Source organism: Chinchilla lanigera, unplaced genomic scaffold, assembly GCF_000276665.1.
Source record: "Chinchilla lanigera isolate Chin_1 unplaced genomic scaffold, ChiLan1.0 scaffold00013, whole genome shotgun sequence".
In the NCBI taxonomy this organism is placed as follows: Eukaryota; Metazoa; Chordata; class Mammalia; order Rodentia; family Chinchillidae; genus Chinchilla; species Chinchilla lanigera.
In genome coordinates this window covers 29,010,615-29,025,334 of record NW_004955414.1, presented here as the reverse complement: position 1 = coordinate 29,025,334, position 14,720 = coordinate 29,010,615, and the positions used below count along the sequence as shown (strand labels likewise).

The window sequence follows — 14,720 nt, the reverse complement described above, 5'->3', positions numbered from 1 at the left end:
GTGAGGCTTTGGGGGGACACCCAGACACAAACCATAACATATAGAAAAGCTTGGAGGTCTGACTTCCTGTGAGCTTTACAGACTTCCAGAGTTCTAACAGCTATGTGAAGTTGGACTGACACATCAGATGCAGAAGTTCTTCCAGATGGAGGAGACGAAATTGTGGCCACCAAATACAGAGAGAAATCCAGTTTTCCTGGTGATATATGCTATTACTGTAGACAATCCATGAGTGTCAGTTTACTGTACCACCCTTTAGAGACAAAGAGCCAGGGTTAGAGGGACCCGTAGCAAGATGCTAGTTTTTCTTGGATGCTGTAGGATAAAGAGGTTGCAGGCACCCACCTGAGAGAGGAAACTGCCAAAAACACTCATTTGTCCAGCAAGTGAGTATTGAGCCCTTCTTCTACGTGAGGCCATACTGCATTAGGGGTGACAAAATCTGAGGCAATTCCAATCAATAGAAGGTTGCTATGGTCTGGATGTATACCCCAAAATTCATACTTTGAAAGCTAATTCCCAACGTGATGGCATTAGGAGGTGGAGCCTTTTGAGGCCATGATCAAGTTGTAATGATGAAGCCATCATGAATGGATCAGTACCCTTAGAAAAGAGGTTCCAGGGAGCTGCCTTGTTTCTTCCACCACCTGAGCTGAGAAGGTTCCATAAACAAATCAAACAGCAAATGTTCTGGCACCTTAATCTTGGATTTCCCAGTCTTCAGAACCTCAAAACATAAATTTCTATTGTTTAAAGGCAAAAACAGATGAAGACACTACCTTCATAATCAAGTTCTTCAGAAAAGTAATGGTGACCAATTTTTTAGGGGGTCTTGGGGGGAAACTTCCTAGGAAAGATGCCATCTGAATTTTGAAATAAGAACAGGCATCTCCTCAAGGTTGTGTTGGAGAGAAATAAAGGAATATGTTAGTCAGCTTTTCATTTTTGTGACAAATACCTGAGAGAAGCAACTTGAAAGGAAGAAAGATTTATTTTGGCTCATGGTTCCAGAAGTTTCAGTCCATGGTCTCTTGGTTCCATTGTCTCTGAGCCTGGAGTGAGCCAGAAACACCATGGCAGAGACGTGAACATCCATTCACTTTGTCTTTGGGCCCTGTCCATTCTCCTTCTCTCTCTCCCTCTTTCTCTTCCTCTCTCTCTCCCTCTCTCTGTCTTTGCTTCCTATCTTTGCTTCCTGTCTCCAACACATTCTTCAAAGGCACAGCCCAGTAACCTCCTTCTTCTAACCAGGCCCCACCTCCTAAAGCTGCCACCACCTCCCAATGCCCATTCAGCCCTGCGTCCATCAGTGGAGCAACCCACTGCTAAGGTCAGAGCCCTTTGACCCAAACACCTTCTACAGGCCACACCTCTGAACATTGCTGCACTGGAGACCAAACTTCAACACATGAAGGACATTTCAGAGCCAAATCATAATGGAGAGTTTTGTGTAGTTGGTGTCAATTTAAATAAAAAATAAATAGGTGAGTTTCTCCAAAGAACACTGATATTTATTTGGGAAGAGCTCTGTGTGATGGGAACAGCAGAGCACTGCATGGGAATGTGTGCTATGCATATTCAAAGAGGCTGAGCCAAGGGAAAGATTTTTATTTTATTGCTGGTGGTATTGGTGATTGAACCAGGGTCTTCAGGCTAAACTACATCCCCAACTTTTTAATTTTTTAAATTTTGAGACCAGGGTCTCCCCAAGTCAGTAAGATGCCCAGGCTGGACTTAAACTTGTGATCCTCTGGTTTCAGCCTCCTAAGTGTTGAGATTACAGGCATGTGCCACCAGGCCCAGGTAGGGGAAGTTTTTAAAGACAAAAATGAGGAGTGTCACATCAGATATTTTGAAACAATAATCTTTGGTGAGGGAAACAATAATTGTCAGTGATGGTGATGGGGACCAAAGCTTGGCTTTTCCCCCTCTGCCCTTGGTTCCCCAGGTGGAGATGGTACGTGTCTTCTCCCAAGTCCTGGCAGTCACCCTGGCATGAGGTGGCTGCCTGAACTGGGCTTATGTCTTGCACCAGAAGAGACACAGAGTCATGGAAATATCTGAACATGCCTTCATTCTGCCACTCAAATGCCATCCTCAGGCCCCTAGCTGCCCATTCCCAAAGCAGTCCTTAGCTGCTTAGTCTCCTGCCAGCCCTTGGGACAGTCTACACCAAAATACACAAGAGTGGCCATGTGCCAGCATCAGCCTTGGTTATATCAACTCTTTACAATGCATCTTATGAGGTATGCTGGTGCTGAAGTCTTGCTGACTTGTACTTAATGTCCACTGGAATCCTATCCCCAATAGCTGGAATTAACTATTGAGTTAACTAAAGTACAGTTTGTCTTGATTACTTTTCTCTCACTGCTGAGACAAAATACCTGACATCCAAAATTAAGGAAGGAAAGGTTTATTTAGCTTACAGTTTGTGGAAGTTTCAGTCCGTAGTTGGCTGGCTCCAAGGCAGAGTGGTACATGGCAAAGGACAACAGTTCATGGCAGCAAAAGACAGCAAAAGCAACAAGAGCTAAAGGGAGGAGTGGTGGCTGGAAGAGCAAGCCTCTTTCCCTCCCGTACATTGTATGCAAACTACTTGCTCCAGGGCAGGTGTAGCACTCACATCCATAATTCCAACATTGGATCATCAGTCAATGATAAACTCTAGAAGCCCACCCCAGACTGCATGAGGCTTTAGGGAGACATCCATATACAAACCATAACATTCCACCCCTGGCCCCCCAAAGTCTCATGCACATCCCTTTATGCAAAGGCATTAGTCCATCTGCAAGTGTTGCCAAAGTCCTAACAGGTTCATCGTTGCTGAAAAGTCCAAGTACCAAGTCTCTTCCCAGATGTAAGGCAAACTCTCAGGTGCAAGTCCCCATACAAATGAAAAGTTAAACACTTCTAACAGTCAATGGCACAAAATAAACATTACCATTTCAAAAGGTACAAACAGAAGGATACAAAGCACTGGGACCAAAGCAAGTCCAACATGCAGCAGGGAAAACATTAAGTCCTGTAGTTCCACATCCAGCATCTGAAGCAACTTGTGGAATATTGTGAGCTCCAAAGGGCTTGCGTGACTCCACCCCTATGGCACTTCTAGTGGTTGTAGTTCCTAGGGCTTCTCTCTTGGACCTGCTTTGCTCCCTCCTTGCAGCTTTCCTCAGACAATCCACGTTCCTGGCTTTTCCAAACTTCTTGGGTCTCCACTGCACCTTTCACTTCACATTCCTAGCTTCACACACTGCCTGGCCTCCCAGGCCTTCTGAAATCTAGGGGGAAGCTTTCTTAACCTCAGAACTCTTGCATTCTGTATGCACCTAAAATCAGCGCCATGTGGATGATGCCAAGATCTGCTACCACCTAGAGCAGTAACCAAGCTTTCCTCTCTCTTGGCCATAGGGGTTGAGTGCCTGGATTGCTGTGTGCTCTGAATCTGATTCTGAGGAACAAATTCTCTATGTGGCCTCCATTCTGGCACATGTTGCAGCTGCCGCCACCAGTCTGGAACATGGCACTCTGTGGCTTGCTCCTCAAAGCAAAGTCTTTCACCTTTGCAGGTTTGAGGCTACAAAGGGTGGAGACTTGCTGTGCCCTCAGGCCATCTTTTATATTCTCCTGTTCCTTCTCAGTACTGGAGATCTTCTCTGCTCTATCTTTGCAGTCCACAGCTTTACTGGAGCTTCCTTTCTGGCTAAACTCACAACATTTTAAATCATCCTGCTGGGCTCTTTGCTCTTGATTCTCACCATAAAACTGGCTAAAAGCCCCCAACAATCGCCATACCACTGCCTCAACATTTGACTGCCTTGAAATTTCTTTTGCCAGATTAATCAGTCCACTGCCCTTATTCTCAGTATCAGGCAAAGACTCTGGACAGGGGCAAAATGCAGACAAACTTTTTATCAAGCCATAGCATACATCATCTGGAGTCCAACAACCAATGCAGTCCTTCTTCCCAGCAGAAACCTCCCGAACCTGGTCCTTACCAGCAGGATTTCTAGCAGCCAAGCAGTCCTCAGCTGCTTAGTCTCCTGCCAGCCCTTGGGACAGTCTACACCAAAATACACAAGAGTGGCCATGTGCCGGCATCAGCCTTGGTTATACCAATTCTTTGCAATGCATCTTACAAGGTGTGCCGGCGCCGAAATCTTGCTCACTTGTACTTAATGTCCACTGGAATCCCATCCCCAACAGCTGGAATTAACAGTTGAGTTAATTAAAGTACAGCTGAACCCCATTCCTAGCACAAGTCTCAGTGACCTGCTTCAAGGAGACAGCAGGTGTGCAGTAGACAGTGAAGCCATAACTGTCCTGAGACAAAAGGTGCTGCTCAGAAAGCGACAGCTCTCTAAAATAGATCATGTTCTCCCCACTTGCTTCTCCCAGGGAGTTAATGGACTTAGCCAGCCTTGAGGTACAGGACTGTCAGCCTGGCCAGAGGGACTGTCATTCTCTTGGTAGTGTAGGTTCAGAGTCGGCCCAGGTGGGGTACAGAAGTGATTCTGCAAAGGCCACTGGGCTGTTGACATGGGGACCAGAGAGGACTTCTGACAATGCAGGGTCTCTCAGAGCAGGATCAGCTGACCCACTCTGGGTTCCTTTTAAATGACTCATTCAGCCATGTTCCCTGGACACCTCAGCTCTCTCTACCAGCTTCCAGTGGGCTGAAGCCTGGCATGGAGAACTGGCAGACCTGGGCCCACGTCCAGCTCTGCTGCTTCCTAGCTGTGTGACCTTGGGCAAGTTCCTTTGCCTTTCTGGGTCAATTCTCTCATCTCTCAAGTGGAGATTTTATGGCTGAAACTGGAGATCATGCTATTAAGTGAAATAAGCCAGACTCGGAGAAACAAGCACCACTCGTTTTCCCTACTGTGGAGAATCTTAAAAAAAGAAAAAGCACAAAAGTCAAAGGGAGGCTATTATTAGACAGAAGGAAGGAATAAGGGCAGAGGGAGTAAAGGAGAGTAATGTGGGTGGATGCCATCAGACTATGTCATATGGAGGTATGAAAATTCCACAGTGAAATTCAATATTTTGTAAAATTAATGTGCACTAATAAAATATGTATTTTTAATGAGGGTTTTAATAGTATTGACTACTTGTAGTAATTATGTGGATCACATGAACTACTATTTGTGAACTAGCACCAAGCATGGCCCATGATGGGTGTGGTTAAAGAACACGAAAGCCCGCACACAGACCCTGTGGACATCTCTGACTCCACACACAACTGGGCCTCAGTCTCCCTACTGGGTGTGACTTTCCCTAGGGCAACTCGGCCGCCATTGCTTCACAGTCTCTGCATCCATTTACGTCCGTAGCTCCTGTCTCCTGTGCAGGTCAGAGCTCCACCACTTTTGCTCCAAAGAGAGGAGTCATCAATGGACCCACCAAGGTAGAGAGAATGGGCCCCCTTCACCATGTGAAGCAGTGGGGACACCTCACACCTCCACTGTACTCCATGTGACCCCGCCCTGCACGCCCACTGTACACGCTCTGGGGAAATAATCACCCCAGCATTTCAGATGGCTGAGAGACAGACTGGGGAGGCATTGCTTACGTGAGCTGCATAAATCAAGGGCCTGATAGGTGCACTTCTGAAAAAGCTCACTTGGGAAATGATGGACAATAATTTTTGAAACTCCTCAAAGAATAGGGAGAACTGTATTTAAAGTGTTGTTAATCTACAATTTTTGTAATATAACTAAGTTCATTCCATACTTCTTTGTTTATATTTGTTCTTTGATGATCTTTTTACTCATTTAGAGTCCTTTCAGATCTTTAATTTTTTTTGTCCTTTTATCATTAGTAGTGTACAAATAACTAGACTCTGCCTGCATTCCAGCTGTGATTATTTAAACATTAACCTTAGCTTCATTTCCAATGAACTAAGCTTCTATCCAAGCAAGACAAAGCGAGGCAGAACAAGGAGAGAGACACCCAAGGGAAAATGCTTCTGCCGGAAAAAGAAAGCATATTTTTTAACAAACGTCATAAAATAATGACCTGAGCCCAGAAATGCTTGTGCAAAGTGTGCGTTTGGGGACTTGGTAACAAATGCTGACACAGCTGTAATACCAGCTGTAAGAATCAAAGCCCAGCAGTATTTCCTCCTGGAACACTTATCTACTTTCTTCGGATTTTTAGGAGACAATTAAGCAAGAGAAGTGGAAGATATTGTCCTGAGGACACTCAGAGGGTAAGTGACATAAACAGACCTTATGAGATAAAAGAAAAGTTCTGTCCCCACTGGAATGTATGACAAAGAGATTTTCTACCAAACAAGCCTTTCTACTAGGGTGTGCAAAGGAAATGTTACACACTATATAGAATGTTTTTAAATTTTAAAATAAATTCAGGTTTAAAAATACTTAATATATGGATTAGCAATGGAACCCGTAAACAGATCACAAATGAATATGCAAGTACTGCGGAACAGTTTCGGAGATGGCCATCAGGGAGACACAGCCTTAGAAAATATCCCTGCCATTTCTCTAGCCTGCTCTTGCTTGACACTGACTTATAAAACACATTGTCAGCTGGGCATGATGGCACAAACCTATAATCTCAGCACTTGGGAGGCTGAGGCAGGAGGATCACTGAGTTTGAGGCCAGCCTGGGCTACATAGTGAGTTCAAGGCCAGCCTGGACTATATAGTAAGACCCTGTCTCAAACAAAAAGACTGTCAGACTAAGTAATCTGGCCTTTGTGCTGTGGGCTATGAAAGCCCTCAGAAGGCTTTCAGCAGAAAAGAGGAAGTAGCAAATCTGGAGGCAAAATGGGTGAGAACTGACAGGACTGTAGGGCTGACAGGGCTCAGGGTGGGTTCTGAGCCCAGCTGAATCCTTTAGTAGCTGTGATAAATATTACTTGTTTGGCCTTGGGCAAGTTCTGTCTCTTCATCTATAAAACATGACAAGAATAACCACCTCCTGATAGCGCAGGATTCAATGAGATAACGCATTCAGAGTAGCCCCTAAAGAACTTGGCACATGGCAAGCCGTCAAGGAGTGGTATGTTTCCATTCTCTTCGACCCATCTCTCAGGCTAAGAGTCAGACCTGGAGCCACCACAGTCCCTAGAACTAGCTCTTCAAATACAGAGCAAAACTGCCTAAAAAGCAGTCTTTGAGCCCACATGCTGGCACACACCTCAATCCCAGAATTCAGGAGGCCAAAGAAGGCAGACCGTGAGTTCAAGGCTAGTCTGAGCTTCGCAGCAAGTTCAAGGCTGCCCAGACTACATAGTCAGACCTCTGATCACATGAGAAGGTATATCCGAAAGATGTGAACGACTACCGTACTATTTGCATTTGTGGCATTTGCCTTTGAGATTTAAATCCACACCCTGGTACACCAAGCTGTCTTTATTCTAATGTGGTAAAATCTAAAACTAGTTCTTTCTTAGATGGCTTTTTCTTAATTTCAAAATATTATTACTTTATGATTTAACATCACGACATTGGGACTGAACCTGCCCCCATCGCTAATCAGCATTAATTGGATTTTAAAAATCCAAATTAAAAAAATGATAACGGTATTATTTTCTTCCTAGCCTCTTGGTTTCCAGCCAGCTGGTTTTTAAATTGCATTCCTCTCTCCCTTGGAAAGTCCAAGTCATTTTCTCCCTCCAAGAAAGAAGTATTTGAAGGTGCTGAATTTTTCTGGTAGCGCTAAGGGATCCTCGGCCAAAGTGCATTCAGAGCGCCATCTCCTGGCAAAAGTTGAAAATGAACAGAAAATGCACAAATATACAGGTGCCTAAATGGTCTTCTGCCTTTAATCAGCTGCTTAACTACTTAACCATGAAAATGAGCTTCCTAGGGCTAATGAGAGTTGCCCAATTTGCAGAAACAGGGTGTTTATTTTTGTAGTACAATTTTCCAGCTGCCAGCATCCTGCATCCTTTACAGTTTGTAGCATCTGCTTATGCTGCGTTATCGATGTTCAAGGTCTGCTGAAAGGCCCCTCCTCGACGCCGAAAGGAAGAGCATGCGCTCGATCTCCTGGGCGGAAAATTGGACTTGGGGATCCAGACAGACTTCTGAGATCAACTCCGAAATCAGGTGCGACTTCTTTGTGTTCATTATCAGAAGAGAAAAGTATAAGCAGGCAGGTTGAACCTTGATAACACCTTGTAAAAGTGAGGAGGACGACAAGTGAGGCAGAACAGTCTGAGGTCAGCACATTCACAGCTATTATTCTGCTTTCTTCTAAATGCAGGTGTTTTTGCAATAACAAGATATATGAGTTCCTAGGGGGTGGAGAGCAACACACTTTCTGTAGAATTGCAAACTACAAATAATTAAGATTTATGAGGAAAATCAGACGGAGGAAGATGATTCACAACATGCAGCTTTGCAGCCACAGCACTAACAAGGGTGACAATCATCTTAATAGAAATAGCAATGTAGTTTTAAAAGAATGTTCGACTCCTAATAAATAAAGAAATTTTTGCTGGAAATAGAGAAATTTACCGTAAACAGACAGAGAAAGACAAGGTAAATGGACGAATGGCAATGGAAAAGAAGCTGAGGTCTTCTGAGTCACTGGGAGAGGGAAAGGCTGCACAGGACTGGGGAGCTGAGCAGTGAACGCCTTCCCGTGAGCCGAGGCCCCCTAAGGCAAAGGGAGAGAAGAGGTCCTGAGAGCGGGGGCACACTGCCTCCCTCCTCCGCTTTCTGTGCCCGGCTGTGTTTGTGCCCTTGGCCTTCATCCCCTGACACTGCACACTGGCAGACCGGCAGCCTCACAGATGAACCAGTTCAACTTCCTAGTTGCACTGACATTGTTCCATTTATCAACCACATTTGAGCTAATTTATGTTAAAATCACACACAAACATACAAGTGTTACAGCAAAGCAGACTGAGCGTGGGATGCTTCCCTAGCACACATCTTGACACTAAGCCCTGCAGTCAGGAAGGAGCCTGTCAGCCCTGCTTCTTCCTGAGGCTTGTCTCCCTACTGTCACAATGTGGGTTCAGACAGATGTCCCCACCTCCCAGCCAAGAGGGCCCCATTATGGCTCTGGGCTCCCAGGCTTCTCTTCTGTCCAAGATGCTATGCTATGGTAGTTAGCAAACCATATATATGAGATACATATGTGAAAGTATCCCTAGCAAGAAACAAGAATATTTTTGCTAACCTAATAAAAAGTCCAGATGTAGATGTAGCTTCAGGCTTAGCTGGAGTCAAAGGCACAAATTTAGTCCCTGTGTGTGTCTCTCCCTCACTTCCTCCCCTCCCCTTTTCTCTGCCTCCCTTGGTGACAGCATCACTCTCACCAGGCCTTTACCCACGGATGGCGCTTGGATTCTCCAGATTCAAATTTCTTAGAGTCAGCAAACAACCTTAGAGGAAAAAGTTTCCCTTTTCAGTAATTTTTGCCAAAACAAAATCAAACACAGGAATTGTCTCACTGGCGTGGCTCATGGGCATGCACTCCAACCTCGCCCCAATCTGCTGTGGTCCAAGGGTGAAGTCTTTGAATGGCCTGGCTGGCGTGGGCTGACCCTGGATTCCAGGGCTGACCCAGCCCCACCCAAACCATGTGGACAAAGAGCAGGAGCCGTTGCTGTCCAAAGGCAAGGCAGAGCAGGGCTGTTAGGGTTCATATCAGGATATCCCCAAAGCCACATGTGCTCACAGGTGAGGCCTGTGGGAGGGGATGGGTTAAGGAGGTGCTAGGCTGTCTGGCTTGGTGCTGGAAGGTGGGGCCTGGTCGGAAGAGGTGGGTTGCTGGGAGGTGTGACCCAGAAAGTTGTCTCTCCCTCCCCGGCTCCTCCCTTTTCTCTGTTTCCTAGTTACCACAATGTGTGAAGCTCTCCTCTGCCAGATCCTTACACCGTCCTTTCCTGACTTGGAGCTGGCCGCTAGAGACTACCAATTGTGAGCCAAAATAAACGTTTCTTCTGTTGCAAGTGTCAGGTATTGTGTCTCAGAGTCCAGAAAGTGGCTAAGACAAGGACCTTCTATTTAAAGAGAGGGACAGGAACACCCGGCACCCAGCATGCCCCAAGCCAAGCAGCCCTCCCATAGCACGTGACACTGGAGCAATCTAGTTTCTAAAGACTGTGACACCTGAGAGACACAACTGATCTTGGATGTAAGCAAAGAAAAAGAAAACAAAGTTTTAGAAATAACCTGACCACACTATTCACAAATTTATAAGCAGACACACTATGGAGGAAAATGGATAAATAATTATAGACTGTGTAGCAGAGGTTTTACAAACACTGACCTGGCCTGCTTGTGTTTTGTTTAGCTTGGCAGTACTGCTTCTGTCGTTTCTGTTTGTTGATTAGAACTTGCCAACATTTAGAACTGGCGAGATCTGAGCTTCCCTTAAATGGGAGTCACACTGGGATCACATTCTGAGCTGAGCAGTGGCTGCCCTTCACCGACCCAGTCTCTCCTTGTCACAGTAGTCCCCACTACTCCCCCTGCTCCTCCACATCCCACCCCCGCCCCAGTTCACTAGTTCTGTTACCTACCTGGCCTCTGGGGGTGTTTCAGTTTGCAATCTATCTGTCACGTGGGTTTAGGTCTGACCACCCAGCCTTTCCAATGGGCAGTGCACACAAGCCCACTAGTTAGGAAGGCTGGGCCATGTGCCTTTTCCCTTGCATTGCCATCCACCTATATGGTGCTTCACACATGCACGAGAGGGACTCAGTTATCAAGGAGTCTATTAGAAGGTTTTGGGTGACTTTTCTTTACAAAGCTTTAATTAACAGGTAGCTTATTAAGATAGTTATTCTAGCTTACTTCCCCAAGAATAGGCAATTGAAAAGGTCAAATGTCCCTTCCCCTTACTGGAAGAACAGCTAAGCATTTGTCTTCTAGAGATCTAAGTGACCTTTGCTTTATGGTAGAAATTACAGACTTCTGTTTTCAAAGCCCTGGTCACATTGGACCTATAGAGCTGGATTGATGCAGAGTGAAAAAGTACTCCAACCGTTGGCATTAAAAGAAAACAGCCAACCCAGAAAAGAAGTATGTTCTTTCAGACTTGAGCAATAGATGGAGATGCCGGATTCATCAACTGTCATGATCTTTCCTCACATAAAGTCTCCAGGAGCCGGGAGTCAGAATCCGTTAAGAATGTTTCTATCACAGGTGACAGAACACAGATCCGAACATGTTTAAGGGAGAAAAACAAGACAGGAATTTGGGCGATTTATTGGTTTGTGTTACTGGAAAGTCCAAAGGTAACTAATATCAGGTATGGCTTGATCCAGTGGTTCGAAGGATATAATGAGAACTAATTTTATGCACCCCAAAGTTGAGTTTCCTGCTGTCAGATTTATTGTTAGGATCTGTTATGGCTTGTATCTAGACGTCCCTGCCAAAGCCTCATGTGGTCATAGGTGGAGTTTTTCAAAGGTGGCTGGAACTAGGGTGTGTGATTCTGGGATTAATATTGCCCCACCAAGGAAAAGTAGCCTGGATGGACGATAAGGAACAGAGAAAAAGCTGATTTGTTGCTTCCCTGCTTTGCTGCCTTCTGCCTGTCCTGCTCTGCCATGGATTATTTGTCCTCTTTGATGCCTTCTGCCATGCCACCCTGCCTTGGAGCCAGGCAACGATGGACTGAAAACTCTACAAACTGTAAGTCAAAATAAACCTTTCCTCATTTAACTTTTGGTGTCATGCACGTGGTCTCAGCCACAAAAATAGTGACCAAGACAGGATTCATTTATCTATGTGTTAGTCAGTTTTCTGTTACTGTGACAGAATACCTGAGGTCATCAATTTAAAAGGATTTATTCTGGCTCGTGATTTCAGAGGTTTCAGTCCACAGTAGGTTGGATCATTGTGAAAGACTGGATCATTGATAAAGCAGGACATCATGTCGTGGAGTAAGCATGGTGGAGTAAAGCTCTTCAGCTCATTGCCACCAGAAGAGAAGGAGAGGACGGACCAGTATTTCAATATCCCCTTTGAGCACATGGCCCCCAGTAGCCTAACTTCCTTCCAACTAGGTCCTGCCTCATAAAGTCTCCACTATCTCCCAAGAGCATCATCAGCTGGAGACCAAGCCTTCAACACATGAGCTTTTGGGGGACATTTCATATCCAAACCATGTAGTGGCCCCAACAGCTGGCTCAAACCAAAAAAAGAAAAAAATTAAAAACAGAACAAAAAATCCCCACTGACTCCTCAGTAGAATAACACATCAATTACTGATCCAATGCCCCCAGCTATGAGCTACTGCAACAGCAAGCAGAAACACTGAAATGACACGCAGGATTTGGAGGCAGACGTATTTACATCAACAGGCACTGATCAGGATCATACCCAAGATAACAGGCCCTGATTTCTGGTGGCCTAGGGCTTTTATATGACACACAAGGAGGAGGTACAGAGGAAGTACAAAGGCAAAACAGAACAGCCTGAAAGTTCTTCTGATTAGCTAGCAGGGTGAGGTCATCAGTTACAAGGGTAGATTAAAGATCACCAGTTTATGAAGATTGATACAATGGTACAATGACACACCCTGCATGTTCAGTTATGCTTTCATGATTACAGGGGTCAAGAAAGTAATTACAAAGCAATGAAGCAGTTACAGAGCTAGGCAATTTCAAAAGCACAAAGTTTTAAAAAGAACAATTTCTCTTGTATAGTTTTCCCCTTTCAATACAGTAGTCTAATTGGCCAGTCAATTGGGCATGGTGATGCATGCCTGTGATCCCAGCACTCCAGAGGTTGAGGCTAGCCTAGGATACAAAATGAGTTCAAGGCCAGCCTGAACTCCACAGCAAAACCGTGTCTTAAAAAGACAAAGCAACAACAACAACAACAAAACCCTAATTGGCAGGTCACATGCTTGTTCCCTAAAACTGGGGGAACTGAAGCACAACTAGAAGAATGAGGGTTACAGGGGAGTCATAGAAGATGAGCAACAAAAAATTAGGGAATCCAAACAGAAAGCTAAGGACACAGCACCAGTCACCAAGGGCTCTGGAACCTTGACAAAGACCTCTGTGTTCCAGCTTGTGTAACAGCTTCTGCATGGATGCCCTGGGCACAGTGAGCAGGGACAAGAGCTGCATTCACGTGCAGAGCCTTCTCTTCGGGGTTCCCAGGAGCCACCACCCAGGGCCCCTGTGATACAATTAGAAACAGAGGAGCTGAGTGAGAACACCCTTCCCTTCATTCAACACTGGGCACCACACTACCCTGGTGATTATCCAAGTTTAAATTTAGGAAATTGTGATGCTGAGGGAGATGCCTGGAGCCACAGGTGTCTAACCACAATGGGAAGCAGCTGAATTTAGAGGGGTCTGACCCTTTAAGTACTCGAAGCCTGAGTTGTGCAGGTACTCATCGAGGGCTCCTCTTCCACCCACTCCTCAGGGGGGCCCAGCACAGCCCGGAGCCCAGAGCCCGGAGCCCAAGAGCCCATGAGCCAGCTAGCTGGGTGGGTGCCCAGTCACACACCATCACCACCACCAGCTCCTTCCCTGAGAGCTTCTCCACCACCAGCAGCAGTTGAACCTGACTCACTCAGAGTTCCTCTTCCTCCTTTTTCCTTTTGCCCTTCTGCCTGTTCTGGTTACTGTTCTGTGATCCTCAATAGATGTAGCTACTTACTACTTACTATGGGGTGCCTGCTTGGCGATTCTTTCCTTGCCATGCACAAGAACCTGGACTACTTTTTGACCATTTAACTGTAACACTTGCACGGTCACTGTCAGGAAAGGCTTACACACACACGGGTGCACACATGTACACACACACAGGCACACACAATGGTCGGCACTGGTTTTTCACTACCCTGGCAAGTAAAGGACTAAGCCAAATGGGTTTGTTTTGGAACGTGATGGCTTTTTACATATTATTTTAATGTTTGTTAATTTAAATCAAAATGCATTTATTTGTTTATATTGGGAGACAGGGTATCACTGTGTTGCCCAGATTGGTCTCAAACTCCTGGGCTCAAGTAATCCACCTATCTCAGCCTCCAGAGTAACTGGGACTGGAAGGACATGCCACCAGACCAGACTTGGGATGTGGTGTTTCTAAAACCCACGTAACCCCGATAAATTCACTTTCATCATAGGAACATCCTGCTTTTCATGTCTCTTTGCTGAGGTTTCCGAAATCCTGCCACTATAAAGCACTGCATTCCCCTCCACTCTTCCTTCTTTCCTCTGCCCTAAATCTGCTCTCTCCCAGGCTCCACACCAATCTTTTTTTCATCTGCATTATTAGTCTGTGTGTACCATGAAGTCCTGGCGTACAAACTCACCCTGATCTACACAGAGGAGAAAGGGAGATACTTACCTCCCTTCCAAAGTGTCATGGTTTCTACCTAGATGTCTCCCGAGGACCTCACGAGATCATAGGCAGGGCTTTCGGTCGGTGATTGGGTTATGGGGACTCACAGCTGACTCACTGTTCGGAGGTGGGACCCGGCAGAAGAAGGGGCCGCTGGGGCGTGGTCTGGAAGGGTTTATCTCCCTTCTCTTCCCAGATCCTCCCTTGACATCTGCTGCCTGTCTACCACACCACCCTACTGCGAACAGCTCTCCTTCACTATGCCTCTCTGTCAGGCCATCATGCCCTGGCGCTGACCGACTAGGGACTGAGACCTCTACACACCGTGACCCCAAATGAACCTTTTCTCATTAAAGTTGCAAGCACCAGGTATTATCTCAGCAAGGAAGAAAATAACTACGACAAAAGGGCTTCTTTATTCAT

General features: G+C 45.7%; 1 long non-coding RNA gene across 1 annotated transcript in view; it reads right to left on the bottom strand.

The window, feature by feature from the left end:
- Nucleotides 1–14,384, bottom strand: part of LOC102022278 — a 70,964-nt gene extending 56,580 nt beyond the window's left edge. The window contains exon 1 of the long non-coding RNA XR_260210.2: nt 14,304–14,384. This is a non-coding gene — a long non-coding RNA (uncharacterized LOC102022278). The remainder of the gene's footprint in view (nt 1–14,303) is intronic.
- Nucleotides 14,385–14,720: the final 336 nt, after the last annotated feature.